Source organism: Pan paniscus, chromosome 18 (genome assembly GCF_029289425.2).
Source record: "Pan paniscus chromosome 18, NHGRI_mPanPan1-v2.0_pri, whole genome shotgun sequence".
NCBI lineage: Eukaryota > Metazoa > Chordata > Mammalia > Primates > Hominidae > Pan > Pan paniscus.
Window position 1 is genome coordinate 13,879,720 of NC_073267.2, and position 25,034 is coordinate 13,904,753.

Genomic DNA, 25,034 nt, shown 5'->3' on the forward strand with positions numbered 1-25,034 from the left:
ACAGCATGGTATACCAGCCTTGGACACAGTGGCTGTCAAGATTATCTCTCATTTTACAGAGGAGGAAGTATGGGAGGATAAGCCATCTGCCTACATACACACAAATGGCTTAACCTCCTGTATTTGGCCAGGTGTCTTTCCCAAAATTCTTTGCCTTTTTCGCTCCCCAGATGCTTCCTCTTCTAAAGGAATCTGGGAACATATAGGGGACAGTGTTATCCTTTGGATGTGATGGTGCCTTGTGAATTGATGCATTAGTTGGGGTATACTGGAGAATTCATCTGTTTTGAAAACTCCCCTTGAGGTGAGTCCTCAGTGGCCGTGTTCCTGCCATGTGACCTCAGCCTTTTGTTATGTGATTGGACCAGGGTAGACACATGATCAAAACTGTCCCAGTCAGATTCACCCTCTGGGGAGCTGGAAATCAGAAGTTGAGTCTTTACAAACCCTCCACCACAATCCGGACAGGGGGACCCTTTTGAAAGGCAAATCTAAAAATCAGTCACTTTTTCCCTGCTTCAAACAGCTCTGTGGCTCCCTATTGCTCTTATCCAGCCTGGCCTTAGCCATGATGGCCCTGCAAGGCTTTAACTCATGTCATCTCATCTTTCATTTTAGTGCTGCAGCCACGCTGGACTTTGTTGCCCCTTGAGCTCAAAATGTGTCCTCTTGCTACCGGGCCTTTGCACATGCTGTTCCTTCTGCAGGGAACACAAGCCCACTCTCCACTCCACTCTCTTTCTTCTCTTTCCAATATAATTTCCATGTTTACTTTCTCATGCAAACCTTCCCTAATCTCCCTGACTGGGTCAAATTTGTCTACTGTGGGTTTTCATTGCACTGTGTGCCTTTCTGTCAAAACACTAACCACAGTTGTGATTATACATTTGTATGTATGATTATTTGATTAATAACTGTCTTTCCCAGCAGACTCCAAGCTCCATTGGGAAGGATCCATGTTTATTTCTCTCCACTTCTGTATCCCCAACACCTGGCACAGTGCTTGACCCATTGTAGATACTCAATAAATACTTGCCAAGAAAATGAAGAAGAATCAGGGATGTGTAAAGCTACCAGGTGAAAGTCCACAAACCACTGCTGCTGAGATTCTTAGAGTTGTCTTTGTCCCCACCCTTGCCTGTCTTAAAGTATGCTTTTTTTCTTCACATTTTCTGCAGATTCAATAAAAGACCCTCAACATCCTTTCATTGAATTCCCATATTTTGTTTAATCTTGTATAAGTGGATTCCTCTTCCCTGCAACCCAATAAAACCTTTCATACTTCTGTAAGGAGATGGAGATTGAAAAAAAATCCCAAGGGTTTTCTTCCTCCAAGATGATTCAAAATGAGGACAAACAACAGAGGCAATGATGATGAGCATCACTCTGAGAAACATAAAAGATGTCTATAGTTTATACCTGCTGTTACTTCTACCCTGATGCAGCAGACAACCTGTCAGGTCAGGAAGCATTATTCCAGTTACCTCTGGTCCTAGTAGAGTTTTATCTTCAGTTCTTACAATGCCTTTGCTAACCTGTATTTGTTTCTCCATTTTAAACACGCTTTCCTCCCACAGACCCTGTTTGAGTTAATCAGTAACCTATTCAAACGCAAAACTCTCCTTAAAGGAAACATTGATAACAACATGTAAGGATCCTATCTATATGTAACAGAGACATACTAATTCATTTGAAACCTTTAAAAGTATCTCAGTCTGCATGTCTGCTCTGGATTCATTATTTATCTCTGTTCCAATCCTTTTCTGTGACTGAACCAGAGCAACATCCACCCAGTTGCCTAAGCCAAAAATCTGGGCATCTCTTTGCTTCTTTCCTCTCCTTCTCACAGTCAAACCAATTGAGTGTATTCACCATTCTGCCTGCTAAATATTTCCCAAATCTACCCACTTCCTGCCTACATTCTCACCACCACAACCCTAGTTAAGCTGCCATGGTCTGTCTCCAAGATGCCTAAAACTCTTTTCCAATTCTCTCCCTGATTACATGCTTACCCCTTCCACACTACTCATTTTTCCAAGCACAAAACTGATCATATCTATTATTTCACATGCTCTATATCTCAGCTGCCACATCAGGGTCACAGCTTAGAAGTCGTTGTTACTGAACACTGTCCTATGTACAAACATCACAGATGCCAGCTTCCTACATTTTTTTTTTTTAAGACAGAGTCCAAGCTGGAGTGTAGTGGTGCGATCTTGGTTCACTGCAACCTCCACCTTCTGGGTTCAAGCGATCCTCCTGCCTCAGCCTCCCCAGTAGCTGGGATTACAGGCATGTGCCACCATGTCCAGCTAATTTTTTTGTATTTTTAGTAGAGAATTACACCATGTTGGTCAGACTGGTCTCCAACTCCTGACCTCAAATAATCCACCCCTCTCGGCCTTCTGAAGTGCTGGGATTACAGGGGTGAGCCTCCACATCCGGCTCAACTTATTCCTTTGTGGCTACAAGATCCTTTGATCTTTAAGGCAACAAACTCTAATACAATAACTCTTCAACTTCGCTATGACTCTAATCCATTTACACCATCACTTTCCCCACATTCAGTAGTCCCTTTCTCTTTGCCATTATTATTCTGATTAGATTTCGTGGTCCATCATTTGCAATCACCTGCTTCCAAATGCCATCTACTCAATGTTCTTGTCTCCTGTTCTCCCTCCACCATATTTTCCTGGCAACACCCAGCACTAGATGCAGTAAGGGCTACACACCTGAGCAGCTAAAAACCACAACAGAGAAAAACCCAAGAGAATGGTTTTACATCCTATGACGTTTTCCTATTGAAATTGCTTTTCCACTCTCACAGATCTCAAAGATCTAATCCAAACTTATGAGTCTGTTGTAAAGATTAAGAGTTAATATATGCAAAATGATTAACATATTACCTAGCACATGAGAAGCACTCAATGCATATTGACTATTGTTGTTGTTAATATGATTATTTTTGTTTTATTTTTGTCATGATCATTAACCCGACCTATTCTTAGCTGATGATCTTACCGCTTAGTCAATTGAGAAACTGGAAAACTTCAGATGAAAACTCTGTAATGTTGCTGAAATCTTTGCACCAAATCTGCAGATCTCTCAATATCTCTAGTTATCTTCACATTCTTTTCTCTGAGAAATTATTTCTTATCTTCCCAAGGTTGATTCCTTAACATGTGATCTCAATCTTACATACCTTTTCTTTCATAAAACTTTTACATTTTCCCACTTTTTTCTTTTTCTCTCCAGTACCACAAATAAAATGCTAATCATCATCTAATCACCATGCTAATAAAATGCTAATCACCATGTGGTGTGGGAGTCACCTGCTCCCACACCACATCCTCAGGACAATCCCTTCAGTCAAAAATGTAAAGCATATTCCATGAAGTGATGCTGGGATTCTGGCCTCTAGATGGAGAAGGACTTGGTCTGGGAGGAAAATAATCATCAACTGCTTTACAAAAAAGTGAGAAATCCTATAATTAAAGTCCTAGCTGATTCACATATTTGTATCCTGAAAGCCATTTCTTTCAGAATTGTAGTTCATTATCCTAAAGCAATTGATCTCTGGTGCTTGTATGTTTAAAAGTGTAAGAAGCATCCTGACAGAAAGGCTGACTAATTATATTAGGCATCATGATCTTTAATTAGATCAATAGGAGAAGAGCATCAGTAAACATCTTGAGAAGCTTTTGTTACATTGGCTGGGTCCTCCAAGAAACCCCAGCATCAATACTAATCCATAAGAAAGTGTTCAGAAAAACACGGTGGATTAACAAGGAGAGAAAGGATAATTTGGATAAAATTAATCATTGTTGTTATAGGACAAAAGCAAAAATCAGCTTAGCAAATGGGTCCAGAGCATTAAAGACCATGCCCTTCTCTGCCACAGCCTCAGAACTACTCTCAGCTTCACAACCCATGACGGTCTGTTGGCAGAGACAAATGACAATTTCATCACCAATGTATACTACTCTTCAAGGGAAAACCCTGGAATTATTTTACTTATAATGAAATCACCCAAGAAACCCACTGAGTGTGAATCACAGGGCAGAATCAAAGCTTTTCTTACTCACTGACTTTGTGGAGGGTGAGGGTGGAGAGTGATGGGATTGGAGAACCAGCCAGTAGGTCTGTATTTGGCCATCATTTAGACCTTGGTTTTATAACAATTCAGCTACAAAAGGTTTGTGTGTGTATAGGAATGGGGGGTGGAAATTACTACATACCAGGAATGGTTCCAAGTGCTGCAAACTTGTTTTCCCCCATCATTCCTTTTTTAGCTCTTCTTCCTTCTTCCTCCTCTATGCCCTTTTCTTATTTCTGAGGGTTCTCTAAAGCTGTGGCAGAATTCAAAATTATTTTCTAAAGATCAGATCCTTGCAATATGTTTTCCCACAGTGCATCTGCCACCAAATAGAATAACATGGTAATAATATTGATAATTATGATAACAGTAGAAACTATCATAGTGGCAACAATAATGACACAATGGCCATATGTACTGAGTTCATACCGTTTGCCAGGCATGATGATAAGCACTTACAATAGATGCTATTATTGGTCTCATTTTATAGGTGGAGAAACTGAAGGCACAGCAAAGTAAATGTATATGCCCCAAATCTCACAACCAGTAAATGACAGAGTCCAAGTTCGAGCCCAAGAAGCATGCCTCCAAATCCTATGTTCTTGGTCATTACACTATAGTAAGGACCTCAAAGGAGGCATTAGTCCTCTTGGCTTCTCTTAGCAGGAAAGAGCTAAGATAAGTCACTCTGTTCATTCTACAGGTAGAGAACACGGAGTCTCCAAGGGCCTGCAACATTCCCCATGTATGTAGAATTGGAAGGAAGGAGAGGGAGGCCAACCCAGAGTAATTCCATAATTTTTGAGTAAATCTGTACTGTGACTTGTTTAGTGGGTCACCCAAGCTGCTTGCTTGGGTACATTAAACTTCTTTTTTTAAATTTTATTTTAACTTCAGGATACAAGTGCAGGTTTGTTATATAGGTAACCTTGTGTCATTGGAGTTTATTGTACAGATTATTTCATCACTCAGGTATTAAGCCTAATACCCATTAGTTATTTTTCCTGATCTTCTCCCTCCTCCCATCCTCCACCTCTGAAAGGCCCAAGTGTGTGCTGTTCCCCTCTGTGTTCATGTGTTCTCATCATTTAGCTCCCACTTGTAAGTGAGAACATGTGGTATTTGGTTTTCTGTTCCTGTGTTAGTTTGCTAAGGATACTGGCTTCCAGCTCCATCCATGTCCCTGCAAAGGACATAATTATATTCTTTTTTTATTGCCACACAGTATTCCATGGTGTACATGTGCCACATTTTCTTAATCCAGTCTATCACTGATGGGCATTTAGGTTGATTTTATGTCTTTGCTATTGTGAATAGTGCTTCAATGAACATACATGTGCATGTGCCTTCATAATAGAATGATTTATATTCTATTATACCCAGTAATGGTCTTGCTGGGTCGAATAGTATTTCTATCTTTAGGTCTTTGACGAATCACTACACTGTCTCCACAATGGCTGAACTAATTTACATTCCCACCAACAGTGTATAAGTGTTTCTTTTTCTCCACGACCTCACCAGTATCTATTATTTTTTGACTTTTTAATAATAGCCATTCTGACTGTTGTTAGATAATATCTCATTGTGGTTTTGATTTGCATTTCTCTAATCATCAGTGACATTGGGCTTGTTTTCCTATGATTGTTGGCCTCATATATGTCTTCTTTTGAAAAAGGTTCATTCAGGTCCTTCGCCCAATTCTTTATGGGGTTGTTTTACTCTTATAAAAGAATTTTTTAAAAATTTCTGTAAGTTTAAGGGGTACAAGTGCAGCTTTGTTACAGGAATAGTGGTAAAGCCTGGGCTTTTAGTGTAACCATCACCCAAATATTGTATATTGTACCCATTAAGTAATTTCTCATCCCTCATCCTTCTTCCACTCTCCTACATTTTCAAGTGTCCAGTGTCTATCATTCCATGCTCCATGTCCATGCATATGCATTCTTTGGCTTCCCCTTCTAAGTGAGAACATATGGTATTTGACTTTCTGTTTCTGAGTTATTTCACTGAAGATAACGGCCTTCAGTTTCATGCAAGTTACTGCAAAAGCTTAAATCGGCTGCGACGCCACCAGATATTCATGGGCTAAAGACCCCTACAGCTTTATAGAGCACCTGATGGTCAAGGAAGGTCTCTGGCAAAACTGGGTTTCCTGAAGACTAGGCCAGACTTGGTCGTCTCTGAATCAAGTGCATCAGTGTCGACCGAAAACAGCCTTCTATTAAATGTACCAATTTTTGACAATTCCTTTGGAATAGGATTACAAAAGCTACTATTGACCCTTGTTGTTGGCTTTCACAAAGGATGTCAAGAACAAAAAAATTGAGGTAATAGTAATCTCCCACTCATGGCATGTTATCATTCTTCGTGGTGGAAGTCTCTTTTATTTTATTATTTATGTTTGTATTTGTATAATTTTTTCTCTAAGAACTAAAAATAGAACTATCATTTGATCCAGCAGTCAAGTGGTGTCTACCCAAAGGAAAATAAACCATTCTATTTTATTATTTTTATTTCCCCTTTTCCCCTACCATACCGTATACACCCCAGTGGACTTAATACGTATACTTCAAGTAACCTTCCATGTTTTATAATCATTTAATATTTACCTGCACCCTTAAAAAATATGGTGGTGCTTGCGTGTGCATGTTCTTAATTTGCATAAATAGTATTGTGCTATAAATCCCAACCTGTTTCCTACTTTTCTTCCTTCATGCTGGGTTTTGAGATTTATTCACATTTGTTCTATGTAATGTGGCATGTGGATCTCTGGTTTTCTGGCCATCTTTTATGCTCTGACTTCATTCATTGACTCAAAAACAATCAAAGGAAAGTTGTATTGTGCTTATGTAGTTTCTTTTTAGTTCTTTTCCTGATGATGTGAGAAAATACAATGTCAAGGATGCATTTTTTATTTCAACCAAAGAAAAGGAGGGAAAATTGCCATTTCTGAACACTTGCTCAACCACTTTTTTGAGCACGGGGTCAGGTATAGTATACTTATTTAATTCTTAAACCAATCCTATGAGGGAGAGAACATTATCTCCATTTTATCAGATGAGGATCCTGGGGTCATAGCCTCAGCATAAAGGCTGCATACCTCGTTTGGGCACTCAGATATTTTAGGAGGCAGAGGTAGTACTGAAACACATTTTTATTGAGTCCATCCATAATCCTATTCCAAGTAAAATCACTCTACGCAAGGCCAGTACCCACATAGGCTCACAGAAATCCTGCACTTACATGTCTTCCTTTTTCAGGGCATAGTGCAGGGACAATAGTTGTTTAGAGCGGGTGCAAAAGGAAACTCGAGGACTTCTTTCAAAAGAGCATTGCATTTCTGGACAAAGAAAAAAATACTAAAGTGAACTTGGCTCAACTAAAATTCTGGGAGATATTATCCATAAATGATGTAATTTAGTTTTTAGGGGCCACTGATTGACATAAGAACACTGGGTTATTTCTAGAATGAGTGTCGTGTCTGGCCTGTCTTCATTCTCCTGCAGAATTTCTTCTTTTTCTTCACCATCTTTAAGATGTAATATTGTTGCCCAGAGCTCCTTAATTTTTTTCTGACAATTGTGGAAGGTAGAATAACGTACCCCTCCCCAAAGATGTCCACATCTTCATCCCAAGAACTTGTGAATATGTTGCATTACATGGCAAAGAAGAATTAGGATTGCAGATGGAATTAAGATTGCTAATCAGCTGACCTTAAAATAGGGAGATTATCCTGGATAAGCCACCTGGGCCTAATGTAATCACATAGTCACAAGGGTGAGTGAGGCTTGTGTTGAATTTCCAACCCACATAACTATAAAATAATATATTTGTGTTGTTTTTTAGCCACTAAGTCTGTGGTTAGTTGTTATGGCAGCCACAGAAAATTAATACAATAATAACGTTAAGACAGGTTTAGTATCCCATATCTAAAATGCTTGACACCAGAAGTATTTCAGACTCTGGAATTTTCTTTTTTGATTTTTGAATATTTGCATTAGATTTAACAGTGTCGGCATCTCTAATCCAAAAATTCGTAATCCAAAATGCTCCAATGAGCATCTCCTTTGAGCACCATATTCACGCTCCAAAAGTGTGAGATTTTGGAACACCTCAAATTTTGGATTTTTTTGATTAGAGAGGCTCAACCTGTATTTCTCATATACTTTTACATGTCAGCAGTGATGTGCTAAGCATCTCACATGAGGCATGTACTATTATCGCCCTTAATGTACGGGTGAGGAATCTGAGAGGTACCCTGGTTGAGTAATTTGCCTAAGAACAGCTGGCAATTTGTCGAGCTGATGCCTCGTGCCTGACTCTGTAACCAATCAAGCAGCAGCCATTCAGTCGCCACAGTCCCACTTAACCAACCACAGACAGAGACTGAATGGCTGCTGCTTGATGGGATTCTGAATTATGTTAGAGACAATCTGATCGGTCCTGTTTGAATCATTGTGATCAGCTCTAGTCTAATCAGACTATGCTCAGGGAAGTGGGATCCTGTAGGACAATCATGGAGGTCCGATCTGCATTTGTAGATTGAAGGGGCCCGAGAAGAGGAAGATTCACGGAACAACTTGTCTTTTTACCAAAAGCTGCCTGTTACAGAGTTCCCTCATTTGTATACTTTGTGGCCTCACCAGCTTGTTTTCTCTTTGCACTCTCCATTTGCCTCGGACTAACATCCCCCTTTGCCAGAGTGGGTAGGTTAGTGGCCCACAGAGTCATTTCCAAACACTGTTTCCTCATGCACACACCCACTCTTGACATTTGTTCTTTGAAATTACCAAGCCAGTGTGTCTGTTCTGTTCTCTAGCCTGGTAAGGGGCTCTTTGTAACCAAGGAAATAGATCTGCTTTTGAACCAAAGAGATAGATAAGAGGCATATAATTCCCATCTAGGATCTTTATATAGCATATATCAACTCCCTTTGTTCTCTTACTTCCCACTAGCAAAATGCCAGTGAGGTTTGCAAGGCAGCATCGGTTTAGATTTTCCTGTTGACTGATATTCAGTAGGTCTTAATCACCCACAGTGTTAACACATAGTGACTTGCATGGACGAGGGTCTCATAGAGGCAGCTCTGGGTTCTTCAGAAAATATTAAAAACTTGCCTAAACAATGACAGCGGTTGAAGTGATAGGGGACAGACTCTAGAGATGCGTATGTGACTTTGCTGATTAAGCACCAGCTCTCTGGAGGTCAAGTGCCAGGTTCCTGAGAACGCTGGAATACAAAGAGAAGGAGGAGGTACTGGGAGCTCTAATACCACACAGAGCCACTGCTGCACTCACTGATCCATTGGCAGTTGTAGCATTTCTGTTGCAACAAGTGCCCTTTGAGTTAGCATGATTAGATGTTTTCAATTCCAAGTTGCACATCTTTCCACATTTTACCATTACTGAAAGCATGAAACAACTGACAGTTGATGGGTACATTTATTTTTGTGTTTTTCTTCTAGAAAGGTGCTATTAAATCAGTGATGTGTCTTACAAATATGGCATCTTAGAATCATGAAGGTGTAGTAATAAATTTCATGTAGGGATGGTTACTTTTGTTTAGATGAACAGAAAAAGGAGCTGATTTTCATCTGGTCTGGAAGGGAGGAACTAGGTTAAATAAGCAAAAAGACCAAGGTCTTTAGAAGATATGTAGAAGTTAGGAGGTCCATTATTTTTACCAGAGTTCTCTGAAAGGCCCCTGTGATGGTTAATTTTAGGTCTCAACTTGACTGGATTAAGGGATACCCAAATAGCTGCTAAGGTATTATTTCTGGGTGTGTCTGTGAGTGTGTTTTGGGAAGAGGTTGGCATTCGAATCAGTGGACTGAATAAGGAAGCCCTGCCCTCGACATGGGGGGCTCCATCCAATCAGCTGAGGATCTGAATAGAGCAAGAAGGCAAAGCAAGAGTGAATTTGTTTTCTGTCTCTTCTAGAGCTGGAACACCCTTCTTCTCCTGCCTTTGGACATCAGAACTTCAGATTCTCTGGCCTTCAGACTTCGAGACTTGCACTAGTGGCCCCCTGGGTTCTCAAGGTTTTGGCCACCTCGGTTGAGAGTTACACCATCAGCTTCTTTGGTTCTGAGGCCGTTGGAGTTGGACTGAGCCGTGCTACCATCTTCCCTGGGTCTCCAGCCTGCAGATTGCCTACTGTGAGATTTAGCCTCCATAATCACATGAGCCAATTCTCCTAACAAATCACTTCTCATAACTTTCTCCGTCTATATATCTTATTGGCTTTGTCTCTGTGGAGAATCCTGACTAATACAGCTTCTAAACTGATAAATGCTCACTTACGCCCATTGAGTTAAGATTGATTCCTGTCTAGCCTCAAGGCTCCGTCCTGAAAGCCACGCTTGGGATCTTCAGGTAAGTGCCTCTGTATACTAATTGCAGACATGACTTTGCAGAAGTGGGTTCTTTCCAGTTGTGCCTTTTTGCCTCAGAGGCCCAAGTTCCTCCAAGATGACCCTAAGCTGCTTTTTTCAAAGCATTTTTGCAAAGAAAGAGTGAGGAAAAAACTGAGCCCTGGGGTATTAATTCTGAATGGCTTGTTGAATGGCTGGCTTTAAGATTTGCTCCTTATTACACAGAAACCCTCTTTATTCTTCAAAAGAGGCTTTGGCAAAGTCAGAGTAAGTAGGACTTAATCTTACAATACAACCTGGCTGTTCCAGGGAACATGAAGCCCGCAATATTTTCTACCGACAGTACTTCCTAGAAAAAGCTTGCAGGTTTTCCCGAACAGTAAATATGGCTACCATCTATTGGGCACTGATGTGCAGGCACTGGGCTAAATTCTTTATGTGAATATATTTTTATATGAATTGTCTCAATTTTCAAAACAATCCCCATCATACTGGTGAGGAAGCTGAGAAACAGAGACCTTTCTCAGAATCACACAGCAAAAAGTGGCAGAGCCAAGACTCAAACCCAAATCCCTGTCACATCAAAGCCCAGTCTCCTAGTCTCTTACCTACACTGCCTGTCACGAACCGCTTGTTCTTCTCTGACCCGAAGGCCCCCAGACAGACGACGTTAAAGCTACCAGGGCAAGCAAATGGCAGCTGCTCCCAGGTAAACATACTCCTCTGTATAACATGGTTTTCTAACCTTCAGTTCACTGACTGGTGGGTGGCAGAAAAGGCAGAGGAGATAGAAGACAAGTACAACACACTATGAATAGCAGAAGGATGAACTGAGGACTGTGAACGTGCAAAGGAGGTTGAACATGCAAAGGAAGGAAGCCAGGACAGTTGTAAGGGCATCTCCAAGTCCCATTTCCCCACCCCACCCCTGCCATCCTCCCCCCAGGCTGTGATGAATCCAAGGAGGATAAATCAACACTTGCCCAGGTTACTGTTTATTTCCTTAGAACTAGGGAAAACTGCATCTCCCCTTCTTTCACTTGGAAAAATCACTGTGTTAGGATAATTATGAATCATCCTTTGATCTGTCTCTATATCTGCAAAGCATAAATAGCGTTCAGCTGTTGAGGTCTGATTGCTCGATATTTCAGGTTTATATTTTGAATAACACAAGGCTTGGTTGCTAGCGCCAGTAAATAATTTACTCTAGTCTGAAATATGAGCTCCAGGCAAGAAACATGAGATCAAACATGGGGAACTGCAGTATGATAGCAAACACACTGCTATCCTGTGAAGGGTTTTTCTAAATTCACTGCTGGAAGACAGAGGGAGAAATGACAACAGGTGGAGCATCAGCCAAGGTCCTTCTGGCTCCTGCCTGAATAGAATGGCTTTCCTGACATCAAAGGAGGCTGGAAAGATGAATATCAATTTGAGCATGGAGAGAGGATGTGATAGCTGAAGGAGGGCTTCTTCAGCTTCTAACACCAAAACATTCCTCCCTCCACTCCAAGCCCTTGGTCATGCCAAGCTCAGTAGCAATGCCAACTTCTTATATCTCCTTTAAAAAAATCATTCTGAGCCACAGGAGGGCAGAATATTGGGAGAACAGAGTGCATGGTCTAATTTCTTTGACTTCATAAAATCTGGAGCAGAAATAAAAATTAGCAAAAACAGTTTCTTTTGATATGAGAGTTTATTTGATGCTTTTGTTATGACATTAAATGAAAAGGCAGGGTTTCAAATGCAGCTGCAGTATGATCACAATGAAGTTCAAGTCAACAGCAAAATTTCTGGGGTGAGCAAAACCAACAATAAATGCATTAATGCATTATCAGTGGTTGCCGTAGGGAGATGGGAGCGTAGCTATATCCAGCACCTCCTTGTTACAATATAAGCAGGATCCCAGTGGAAATGTAAGGGCTCCTGTGTTGTCCTTAAGATTGTTCTGGAAAGTAACAGTATTTTCATGCGCGTCCGTGTGAAGAGACCACCAAACAGCCTTTGTGTGAGCAACATGGCTGTTTATTTCACCTGGGCGCAGGCGGGCTGAGTCCGAAAAGAGAGTCAGCAAAGGGAGATAAGGAGGGGGCCGTTTTATAGGATTTGGGTAGGTAAAGGAAAATTACAGTCAAAGGGGGTTTGTTCTCTGGTGGGTAGGAGTGGGGGTCACAAGGTGCTCAGTGGCGGTGCTTTTTGAGCCAGGATGAGCCAGGAAAAGGACTTTCACAAGGTAATGTCATCAGTTAAGGCAAGGACTGGCCATTTACACTTCTTTTGTGGTGGAATGTCATCAGTTAAGTTGGGGCAGGGCATATTCACTTCTTTTGTGATTCTTTAGTTACTTCAGGCCATCTGGGCGTATACATGCAGGTCACAGGGGATGCGATGGCTTGGCTTGGGCTCAGAGGCCTGACATTCCTGCCTTCTTAATAAGAAAAATAAAACAAAATAGTATTGAAGTGTTGGGGCAGTGAAAATTTTTGGGGGGTGGTATGGAGAGAGAATGGACGATGTTTCTCAGGGCTGCTTCAAGCGGGATTAGGGGCTGCGTGGGAACCTAGAGTGGGAGAGATTAAGCTGAAGGGAGGCCTTGTGGTAAGGGGTGATATTGTGGGAATGTTAGAAGAAACATTTATCGTATAGAATGATTGGTGATGGCCTGGATACGGCTTTGGATGAATTGAGAAACTAAATGGAATAAGAAGGAGAAAAACAGGTATAAAAGGTCTAAGAATTGGGACGACTCAGGATATCTGATTAGAGAGTGCCTAAGGAGATTCAGCATAGTCCTGCCAGCAAAGATTATTTATTTACTTCAAGAATTAAGTGTGGCAGTTTGGGGATAGCACCAGGAGATATCAGCTGTGATGGCTTGGAAAAACAGTGTAAACCAGCAGTGTAAACAAGAGCAGGGCATGTATGAGTAGTTGAGAACGGTGAATATGAGTATGACTAGACAGAAGATAGTAGGGATGACAAGTTTTTTGGGGCACAGTCTAAGTTGGTCTGGTGTCTGGAATGAGACTGGGGCCTAATAAAAAGGAGCGTCTATACAGGAGCTTAAATGGGCTGTACCCTGTAGCATTCTGAAGACAGGCCTGAATTCTGAGAAGGGAAAGTGGTAAAAGTATTGTCCAGTCCTTTTTAAGTTGGTGGCTGAGCTTGGTGAGGTGTGTTTTTAAAAGACCTTTAGTCCATTCTACTTTTCGTGAAGACGGAGGACCATAAGGGATATAAAGGTTTCACTGAATACTAAGAGCCTGAAAAACTGCTTGGCTGATTTGACTAATAAAGGCTCGTCTGTTATCAGACTGTATTGAGGTGGGAAGGCTAAACTGAGGAATTATGTCTGACAGAAGGGAAGAAATGACTGCGGTGGACTTCTCACACCCTGTAGGAAAGGCCTCTACCTATCCAGTGAAAGTATCTACCTAGACTAAGAGGTATTTTAGTTATCTGACTCAGGGCATGTTGAGTAAAGCTAATTTGCCAGTCCTGGGTGGGGCAAATCCTCGAGCTTAATGTGTAGGGAAGGGAGGGGGCCTGAAGAATCCCTGAGGAGTAGTAGAATAGCAGATGGAACACTGAGAAGTTATTTCCTTCAGGATAGATTTCCACGATGGAAAGGAAATGAGAGGTTCTAAGAGGCTGGCTAGTGGCTTGTACTATAGTATAACCTGCCTTTGCTGGTGTGTGGCGATTAGGCCTGGTGGAACCGCCATCAATAAATCAAGCGTGATCAGGGTGAGGAACAGGAAAGAAGGAAATTTGGGGAAATGGGGTGAATGTCAGGTGGATCAGAGAGATACAGTCATGGGGGTCAGGTGTGGTATCAGGAATAATGTGGGAGGCCGGATTGAAGTCTGGGCCAGGAACAACGGTAATTGTGGGAGACTCAACAAAGAGTGAGTACAGCTGAAGGAGCCGGGGAGCAGAAAGTATATGCATCAGGTATGAGAAAGAAAATAGATTTTGGAAGTTATGAGAACTGTAGAGAGTGAGTTGAGTATAGTTTGTGATTTTGAGGGCCTCTAAAAGTATTAAAGCAGCAGCAGCCGCTGCACGCAAACATGAGGGCTAGGCTAAAACAGTAAGGTCAAGTTGTTTGGACAGAAAGGCTACAGGGTGTGGTCCTGGCTCTTGTGTAAGAATTCTGACCGCGCTAACCATGCCTAGGAAGGAAAGGAGTTGTTTTGTAGAAGGTGCTGGGGTTTGAGATCAGTCGGACACGATTGGCAGGGAGAGCACGTGTGTTTTTATGAGAATTATGCCGAGATAGGTAACAGTTGAGGAAGAAATTTGGGCTTGATTGAAGTAAAGGGGGCTGTCTGTGAAGCTTTGCGGCAGTACAGGCTAGGTAATTTGCTGAGCTTGATGGGTGTCAGGGTCAGTCCAAGTGAAAGCGAAGAGAGGCTGGGATGAAGGGTGCAAAGGAATAGTAAAGAAAGCATATTTGAGATCTAGAACAGAATAATAGGTTGTAGAGGCAGGTATTGAGGATAGGAGAGTATATGGGTTTGGCACCACGGGGTGGATAGGCAAAACAATTTGGTTGATAAGGCGCAGATCCTGAACTAACTTGTAAGGCTTGTCTGGTTTTAGGACAGGTAAAATGGGGGAATTGTAAAGAGAGTTTATAGGCTTTAAAAGGCCATGCTGTAGCAGGCGAGTGATAACCGGCTTTAATCTTTTTAAAGTGTGCTGCGGGATGGGATATTGGCGTTGAGTGGGGTAAGGGTGATTAGGTTTTAATGAGATGGTAAGGGGTGCATGATCGGTCGCCAAGGAGGGAGTAGAGGTATTATACTTGTGGGTTAAGGTGGGGGGATACAAGAGGAGGACCCAAAGGAGGCTTTGGATTGGGAAGAAGGGCGGCTATGAGATACAGCTGTAGTCCAGGAACAGTCAGGGAAGCAGATAATTTAGTTAAAGTGTCTCAGCCTAATAAGGGAGCTGGGCAGGTGGGGATAACTAAAAAGGAGTGCTTAAAAGAGTATTGTCTAAGTTGGCACCAGAGTTGGGGAGTTTTAAGAGGTTTAGAAGCCTGGCCGTCAATACCCACAACACTTATGGAGGCAAGGGAAACAGGCCCTTGAAAAGAAGGTAATGTGGAGTGAGTAGCCTCCGTATTGATTAAGAAGGGGACGGGCTTACCTTCCACTGTGAGAATTACCCGAAGCTCGGCGTTCGTGATGGTCTAAGGGGCTTCTGAGGTGATCGGGCGGTGTCAGTCTTCAGCCGCTAAGCCGAGAAGATCTGGGAAGGAGTCAGTCAGAAAGCCTTGGGCCAGAGTTCCAGGGGCTCTGGGAGTGGCTGCCAGGTGAGTTGAACAGTCCGATTTTCAGTGGGGTCCCACAGAGATGGGACACGGCTTAGGAGGAATCCCGGGCAGCGGGCATTCCTTGGCCCAGTGGCCAGATTTCCGGCACATGTAGAAAGCTCCTGTGGGAGGAGGTTCTGGAGGAACGCCTGGCCACCGCGGTTCCGGCGTTTGGAAGTTCTTGTGTGCTGGAGATGTGGCTGGGGTTTGTCTCACAGTGGAGGCAAGGAATTGCAACTTTTTTCTATTATTGTACACCTTGAAGGTGAGGTTAATTAAATCCTGTTGTGGGGTTTGAGGGCCGGAATTTAATTTTTGGAGTTTTATTTAATGTTGGGAGCAGATTGGGTAATAAAATGTATGTTGAGAATAAGACGGCCTTTTGCCTTTTAGGGTCTAGGGCTGTAAAGCGTCTCAGGGTTGCCGCCAAACAAGTCATGAACTGGGCTGGATTTTTATATTTGATGAAAAAGAGTCTAAACGCTTCTGATTTGGGATAAAGAAAAAGGAGCATTAACCTTGACTATGCCTTTAGCTCTAGCCACCTTTTTAAGAGTAAATTGCTGGGCAGGAGGGGGATGGCTAGTCACGGAATGAAACTGTAAGCCGGACCAGGTGTGAGGAGGGGAGGTGATAAAAAGATTATAGGGTGGAGGAGCAGAGGCTGAGGAAGAATTGGGACCTAGCTCGGCCTGGCGAGGAGCAGCCTGGGGAGGAAGGGAGGGGTCAGATGGGTCTGTAGAAAAGGAAGATTAGAAAGACTCAGCGACGCTTGGGGTTGGTTCTGAGGGGACAGGCGGGAGGGAAAGAAGGAAGATTTGGGACGAGTTGCACTGGGCACAGAGACTAGGAAGGGACTGATGTGTAAAAGAATGCCTGGACGTCAGGCACCTCAGACCATTTGCCTATTTTACGACAACAATTATTTAGATTTTGCAGGATGGAAAAATTCAAAGTGCCATTCTCTGGCTATTTGGAACTACTGTCGAGTTTGTATTGGGGTCAAGCGGCATTGCAGAAGAAAAGGCATTTAGGTTTTAGGTCAGGTGTGAGTTGAAGAGGTTTTAAGTTTTTGAGAACACAGGCTAAGGGAGAAGAAGGAGGAATGGAAGGTGGAAGCTTACCTATAGTGAAGGAGGCAAACCCAGAGAAAAGAGTACAGACACGGAGAAGGGGTGGAGGGTTCTTGCCCTCCAGAAAAGCAGAGAAGGGGTTGGGGCACGGAAATAAGGGATTGGGGCACAAAGATAAGAGGTTGGGGTGCGGAAATAAGCGATTGGGGGGTTCTTGCCCCCTAGGAAAGCGGGACTTGCCACTAAGGGTGAAGGAGAAGGGGTTGAGGTGTACTTGCCCCTGCCCCAGGAAAGCGGGACTTGCTGCTAAGGGTGAAGTCCGTGACCGGCGCCGGAGTTTTGGGTTCACGGATAAAACATGTCTCTTTTGTCTCTACTAGAAAATGAAAGGAATTGAAATTAAGAGAAGGGAGAGATTGAAGTGTGGCGCTAAGATTGAAAGGAGAAAGAGGTTGAAGGATAGTGAGGGAGGTTGGAGAAGAGAGTAAAAAGAGGCTGCTTATTGGATTTGAAATTGGTGAGATGTTTCTTGGGCTGGTGGGTCTGAGGACCTGAGGTCGTAGGTGGATCTTTCTCACGGAGCAAAGAGCAGGAGGACAGGGCATTGATCTCCTAAGGAGGTCCCCCGATCCGAGTCACGGCACCAAATTTCATGCGCGTCTTTGTGAAGAGACCACCAAACAGACTTTGTGTGAGCAACATGGCTGTTTATTTCACCTGGGCGCAGGCGGGCTGAGTCCGAAAAGAGAGTCAGCGAAGGGAGATAAGGGTGGGGCCGTTTTATAGGATTTGGGTAGGTAAAGGAAAATTACAGTCAAAGGGGGTTTGTTCTCTGGTGGGTAGGAGTGGGGGTCGCAAGGTGCTCAGTGGGCAGGAGTGGGGGTCGCAAGGCGCTCAGTGGGGGTGCTTTTTGAGCCAGGATGAGCCAGGAAAAGGACTTTCACAAGGTAATGTCATCAGTTAAGGCAAGGACTGGCCGTTTACACTTCTTTTGTGGTGCAATGTCATCAGTTAAGGTGGGGCAGGGCATATTCACTTCTTTTGTGATTCTTTAGTTACTTCAGGCCATGTGGGCGTATATGTGCAGGTCACAGGGGATGCGATGGCTTGGCTTGGGCTCAGAGGCCTGACAGTATGCCTCTGTGATGGGTATGGCCTCCCTTGAAAAGAGAGAATCTTCCTTCATCCAGCAAGTTTTAGCAAGTGGAAAGGGTAGCAATTGGCCCTCACTACTCGCTACTATTGGTAGTGACTATCTGGGATACTGGGGTGAGAAGGATTCTGAAATCAATGGACTAAAAGACCTGATTGATTAGTGATGTCTACCTGGGAGCATGAAGTGCTATATTTGACATCTGGGTTTTGAGTGAGATACCTGTATTCAAATCCTGGTTTAAAAAGCATGGGATTTTGAACTTTAAAAAGTCTCTCTTCTAATGCTGTCCCTCCCTTTGTCCCCCACCCCCCAACAGGCCCTGCTGTATGGTGTTCCCTTCCCTGTGTCCACGTGTTCTCTCTCATTTTCTTAGATCAGCTACCTAATCTGTTACCAAGCTAAGGGGATTACATAAAATATTCCGTGACGATGTTGCTGGCATAAGTAGATGCTCAATACAATTCCTCTATCTCTTCTCATTTCCTTCCCTTTCCTTTACATTCTTCAGGACCCAAAAACCGTAAGAGAGTAGTCTCTTTTCAGAATTCTCACCAATACATTCAGCATAATTGTAAGTGCTTCAACCAACCAGTGAAAGGCCTCCAGATAGAGAAAGATGGGAACCCCTCTCTGCCTTATACCTGACCAACATAAGACTGTTGACAATTATGAGTTCCAGACATCAACAGCAGCTGTAATAACCTTTCTCTTGGCTGTTTTCAGCAGAGCCATAAAAAGATGAACATGATATGATTGACAGGCCTAGAAGACAGGGTCTTTTTAGGACCAAATAGTGTTAGAAGGACCTGCTGGAATGAGGAATACAGGAAAAGACCTCAATACACTGTGTACGGTACTGAACTTAGCAGATTACTGATGGAATTTTTGGAATACCTCCTCAGAGGCACGAAGCCTAGAACTTTAATAGCTCTGTATTCCTGAAGGTAAAGAATTTCTTGATTAGGATGAGAAATGCAATTCCCATCCGTTGGACTTCAACTGAAGAAGAATGTCCGGTTTTAGATTCTCCAGTTTTAGATTCTCCAGAAGAATGTCCAGTTTTAGATCCTAGTCTGCAGAACAATAAATCAGCAAAATTCCAATAATTAGTACTGAGGAGAATCAACTTGTTAATACTGTTGCCATTTTCATTTTAATATTGTTTTGGGGGAGGTCAAGGGTGGGGGTGGATCATTTGAGGTCAAGAGTTCAAAACCAGCTTGGCCATCATGGTGAAACCCTGTCTCTACTAAAAATACTAAAAAAAATAGCTGGGTGTGGTCGTGGGCACGTGTAATCCCAGGTACCCGGGAGGCTGAGGCAGGAGAATTGCTTCAGCCTGGGAGGCAGAGGTTGCAGTGAGCAGAGATCATGCCATTGCATTCCTGCCTAGGTTACAGAGTGCGACTCCATCTCAGAAAAATAAATAAATAGCAATAATAATTATTTATTTATTTATTTATTTTTTGCTCAGAACTGGCAGCATGGTAGGTGGGAAAGTTGTGTAAGTTTAGGATTCTGTCCAATATGGGTGAAAACTCCAATTTATCACCATACTTTTAACTCTCTGAGACTCAGGTTCTCATATGTCAAATACCACTAGAGGTATTTACACTTTTCAGGATTTTTGTAAGATCTGAAGTTTATGGGTCACTTCTTTTTTCTAGCAGATGCGGTTGGTGCCAGTGTCACTTTCCTTGTGTGAAGCAGGTTCACTGTGCACCGGTTACCAACTTGCCTGAGTGTGGTGTCGCAGAACACCCACACAAATCAAGTTAGATAAAGTGAATTCATTATTTGCAGATAGGCAGCAAAGGATGCTAGAAGCCTAGGATTTATGTTGAGCTGGTCCCCCAAGACTCAAGAAAGCTGCCCAGGGTGGATAGAGTTTCATCTGTGCATGCCCCACTTGCATCACAGCTGAGGGACTATGGAAAGCTGTCCACCTGAGTTCTGTACCTTGGGGAACTTGACTTGCTGGGCTAAAGCGTGGAAGGACATCCGGTTCTGGGGACTGGAACAGAGCCTGGGCTGTTCCATCCAGTTCCTCCCTATCTCAGGATGTTGCATTCTTTGCACATTCTACAGTTACTTAAGAGAACTACAAGTCAGAAAGAGGGAGAAATGAGTTAGTGCAAGACCACTCAGAGAACTGTCCTGCACCCTCGGCTCACCTCTAAATTTTGCTGCAGCTGATGCTCACTGACAGTGTCCCACTTCAGTTCCCCACTGTGTTTCTCCACTTTCCTGTCTCAGGGCTTGTTATGGTTTGGCTATGTCACCACCCAAATCTCATCTTGAATTATAGTTCTCATCATCCCCACAGGTACTGGGAGGGACCCAGTGGGAGGCAATTGAATCATGGGGGCGGTTTCCCCCATGCTCTTCTCATGATAGTAAGTTCTCATGAGATCTGATGTTTTTATAATGGGCTTCCCCCTTCACTTGGCTCTCATTCTCCTTCCTGCCACCATGCAAAGAAGGATGTGTTTGCTTCCCCTTCCGCCATGATTGAGGCCTCCCTAGCCATGCTGAATTGTGAGTCAATTAAACCTCTTTCCTTTATAAATTACCCAGTCTCGGGTATGTCTTTATTATCAGTGCGAGAACAGACTAATACAGGGCTTTTATCAAAATGGTGGCAGCTCAGTCAAGCCTCGCATAGGTGGAGCCGAGGAGCTTAGGGAATTTACACCAACAGGACAACCTGCAACCAGTGGGTGATGGGAGTCAGTGGATAAATGCCTCAGCCTCCCGGCCTTCTCAGGGAATATTCTGAGGTGCATTCTACACAGTTCCTCAGAGGGCTCCTGGTAAGATGATCTCTGGTTGCCCATAGTAGTAACAATCTCCATAATGTCCCCTTCACCAGCTTTTCATCCTTCCCCTTCTCACTTGCTCTACTCCTCATTCCAACTTTTGGAGATAACCTTTCAAATAAAGTACGTGCACCGAACTCCTTGTCTTAGATTCTCTTTTGGAGAGATTCAAATAGACACTCAAGCTCTGTTAAATATTCTTCACCTTTCTAGTACTCACACTTTTTCCTTCATTTCCCATACGCATGGATGATTTAATTTCTTCAAGATTAAGAAGATACACCATCTTCTTTTCTTCTCTATCTCCCTGTCCATCTTTCTCTTCCTTTTATTTTTAGGGAAATGGGGTTGCTCTCTCTCTAGAGCCAACGCTTTTATTTTGTCTTGAATAAACCTGGTTCTGCATCAGCGTCATCTATTTCAATTAATGACACCACCATCCTTTCAGTTGCTTAAGCTAGAAACCTGGATGCATCCTTTTCTTATCTCCTGATCAATCACCAAATCCCAAATGTTTCTTGATTTTGTCCACTTCTTTCTCTATTAACCTTCATTGGGTATCTGCTGTGTGCTGAGCATTTTATGAGCTTTACAAGCTTCATCTCATTTATATCCCTACAGAAATGATGCCTTTTATAAAATGGTACTATTTTTATCCCCATTTGTAGATGACAAAATGCAGGTGAAGAGAGGTCAAGGAACTTGCCCAAGGTTGTTTGAGTTCATGGGGACTAAAACATGAATCTTTTTCCTAATTACAGAGCTCATGTTCTTCCACTCATGTGCTGTTCCACCTGTACGTCTTCAAAGGCATTGCACCCTGATTGTTGTTCCTTCCCATGCCATCATCTCCACTCTCCTTCTCAGAGATTTTCTTCCCTTTTGCTATTATCCATGATGATGTGTTGTCTGTTTCATGCAGTAGGCTTGAAGAAATTATTTATTGGATGAACAAGCCTTCATATAACGAATTATTTCCACTATGTTTATTATCATTTACATTAACATGTAATTGTTCATTATTCTTTGTCATTAAAAAGAGGTAAAGAATTATGGGCTTTGGAGTCAGAGAGACCTAGAGTCAAACCCCGTTGCCATCACACACTAGTTATGTGACCTTGAGTGATTCACTTAACATTTCCAGGCCTTCGTTTTCTCACCTGCAAAATATAGATTAAAAATAGCTCCTGGCTGGCTGCTGTGGCTCATGCCTATAATCCCAGCACTTTGGGAGACCAAGGCAGGCAGATTGCTTAAGCTCAGGAATTTAAGATCAGCCTGGGCAACATAGCAAGACCTTGTCTCCACTAAGAACGACAGCCAAAAAAAAAAAAAACAAAAAACAAAACCAAACAACAACAACAGCAACAACAAAAACAACCCCACAAAAAACAAAAACCAGCCCAGCGTGGTGGTGTGCTTCTATAGTCCCAGCCACTTGGGAGGTTGAGGATCACTCGAGCCCAGGGGATCGAGGCTGCAGTGAGCAGTGATTGTGCCACTGCACTCCAGCCTGGGCAACAGAGGGAGACCCTGTCTCAGACCAAAAAAGCAAAACAAAACAAACAAACAAAAAAACAAAAACGTGGTGATGGCAAAGATGGGGGAGCTGGAGAGGACAGTATTGAGAAAGTATGGCATCTGAACTGGACTTTGAAGGATGAAGCAGGGAGTGGGGAAGAGGATTCTGGAAGCAGTAAGACATGTGCAAGGAAGTGAAAATGCAGAAAGTTTTGGTCATCTTGGGTCTAGAGAAATTTTATGAAGCACTTCATCCCATCTTGTCCCTAAGCCTTATCCCATATCCCTGGTGGTAGTTTCCTCTCTTTCACTTCTCACATTCCTGATTTTATTTCCATTTCTTGTATTTCTTCTCTCCCAACTCCTGGAGCAAAGTCCCGTTCTTTTCATCTTCTCATACAGAGCCATTTAGCTTTCTCTTTCATTGCCTTGTTTTTTTCAAAGTCCAGGCACTCAGAATTTTCTTTAATCCCCAAGTGACTTCTCAAGGCATTCCTCTCAACAAAAACAGTTCCCACATATAAAAGGAATGCTGATGCCAACTAATAATGTAATTAAGGTTTTCACATCTGCTGCACTTGTGTTAGTATTAGATTGCTATCCCTTTGGGAAGTAGAGCTATGTTTCATTGAACTCAGAAAACTAGAAAATGCTCGACCATGTGACCTACTCTCTGTAGGCACTGGGTACACAGAGATGAGAGAATGTGGATTTGGCCCTTCAAGGGACCAGAGTCTATATGGGTAAACAAGCATTGAAAACAACTATTTCAATGCTAGATCATAAGCACAACATGGAAATTTGTGTAAGGCTTAGCAAAATAACAATTTAATATCACAACTTGAAGTTGTTCATTTCATGTCTTCCCCTCTGGACTGTAATATCTTTGAAGGAAAGGTTTTTCTTAAGGAAGAACTAAGTCTCCTTCGTTTGCCATTTTATTCCAGGTGCTTGGCACAATGACCGGCACCTAAGGCAAACCCGGTAAACATTTGTGGAATTAAAGCATGAATGATGGAAGGGATTTTTAAAAATTAGGTGGTGGTGGCAAGGAGAGGGAGGTGGAGAGGATGGTATTAGGATGTCAGCAGCTGAACTGGGTTTTGCAGGATGAAACAGAAGAGTAGGGAAGTGTATTCTGGACACATGAAAAACTGTGCAAAGAAGTGGAGATGCAGAAGAGCTTTGAATTTGGAGAACTGTAAATGGTTTGGTAGAACTGGAACAAATGCAGGGATATGGGATCATGAAAGGTAGGGCTCCAGAGACAAGCAGGATGCAGCCTTTTCTGTATCATCTGTGCTGAACCTAGCACAGCGCTGGCTTCAGAATAAGCATGCATTGCTTGGTGGTTTTAAACTTTTGAGTTCCTTAGCATGCATGATAGACATGCACATTTTCAAATCACGGAAGATTACTATTCAAGGTCTCTAGGGAAGAAGTAGTCAAAGAGTAGTCCAAAGACCAGAAATATCAGCATGTCCTAAGAACTTGTTATAAATGCACATTCTCAGGCCCTCCGAGACCTGCTGGATCAGAAACTCTGGGGACAGAGCCCAGCAATCTGTATTTTAACAAACTTTCCACATGATTCCAGATTTACACCCAAGTTTGAGGGTCACTGATCTGAGGGACGGAGCTAAGAAACAACGAGAAAACAAAACCAAAAAAGCCACAGATGTTTTTGATGATCTGTCCAGCTTGAGAATTTCTCTTTAAATGTATGTGTCATCTTTATTGTCATTGGCTTAGCATTGAACTGACAGATTTACTCTGCCTTTTGGAACTAGCCTGGGCTTCTCTGAAACACCTGTGCCCACTAGGTCCTTACTGAAAACATGAAATAGACCAGAATCTGGGGAAGGAGGAGAGCTAGTCTCTGATGTTCACAGGCTCCAAGAAGGAAGGAAAAGCAATTGTCTCTGCTGAAGACGTTGAATCATAGGCAAGAGATGCCCTGAGAAAATAAAGAGAAGCAAATTTAGAACAAGCAACAAGAGATATTTTTGCATTCAGCATTCACTCAACTTGCAGGATTTGGGTGGTTTATGTCTTTCAATGAATATGCAAGATGGTTCTTTTCACCCACATATAATTAACACTATTCAGTATTTTTATTCAACACACAATATACCATATAGACAATATTAAACAGACAATGCCCAATTATAGTGAACACCAGAGAATATTTTTATTAAATAGAAAATTCAATGATAGGAGGCTTCTGCAAGATTGTTTGCTATGTCATTTATTCTTGGATCAAGCCCTGGAAGAGCCTTGATTCCCTATGTCTAAAGAAGTGCGCTCTTTGAATGGGTGGTTTCCCTGGACGTTAATCACTTCTTGAATAATATGAGTGACAGTTATAATAAAAGTATCTGTGTTCGGCTAATTTCCTTGATTAGAGCACATTTATTTGAGCATGTTGCTGGTAACATCCAGGCTAGGGGTTCTGTCTTTGTGTAGGCAGTAAGAACGAGAAGATGAACAATTAGGGATGAGGAAAAACAAAGGAGGAAAGTGGATAGAAACATACAAGACCTTGCATTTCCATTGAGGAGAGCCTGTGAAGCTGAGTCCAAATACCCTAGGACCTAGGGACACCACAAGTCTTCTGAAAATGATGATGGTGGTGATGATGATAATAAAAATAAAAGTAATAATAATAGCTGG

At 42.5% G+C, this 25,034-nt stretch overlaps 1 protein-coding gene across 1 annotated transcript in view; it reads left to right on the forward strand.

Annotated features, from left to right (window-relative positions):
- Positions 1–25,034, forward strand: part of SHISA9 (shisa family member 9) — a 664,814-nt gene that overhangs the window by 438,709 nt on the left and 201,071 nt on the right. The window contains exon 4 of the transcript XR_004666778.3: positions 10,036–10,470. The gene's annotated coding sequence lies outside the window, so the exon portion shown is untranslated. The remainder of the gene's footprint in view (positions 1–10,035; positions 10,471–25,034) is intronic.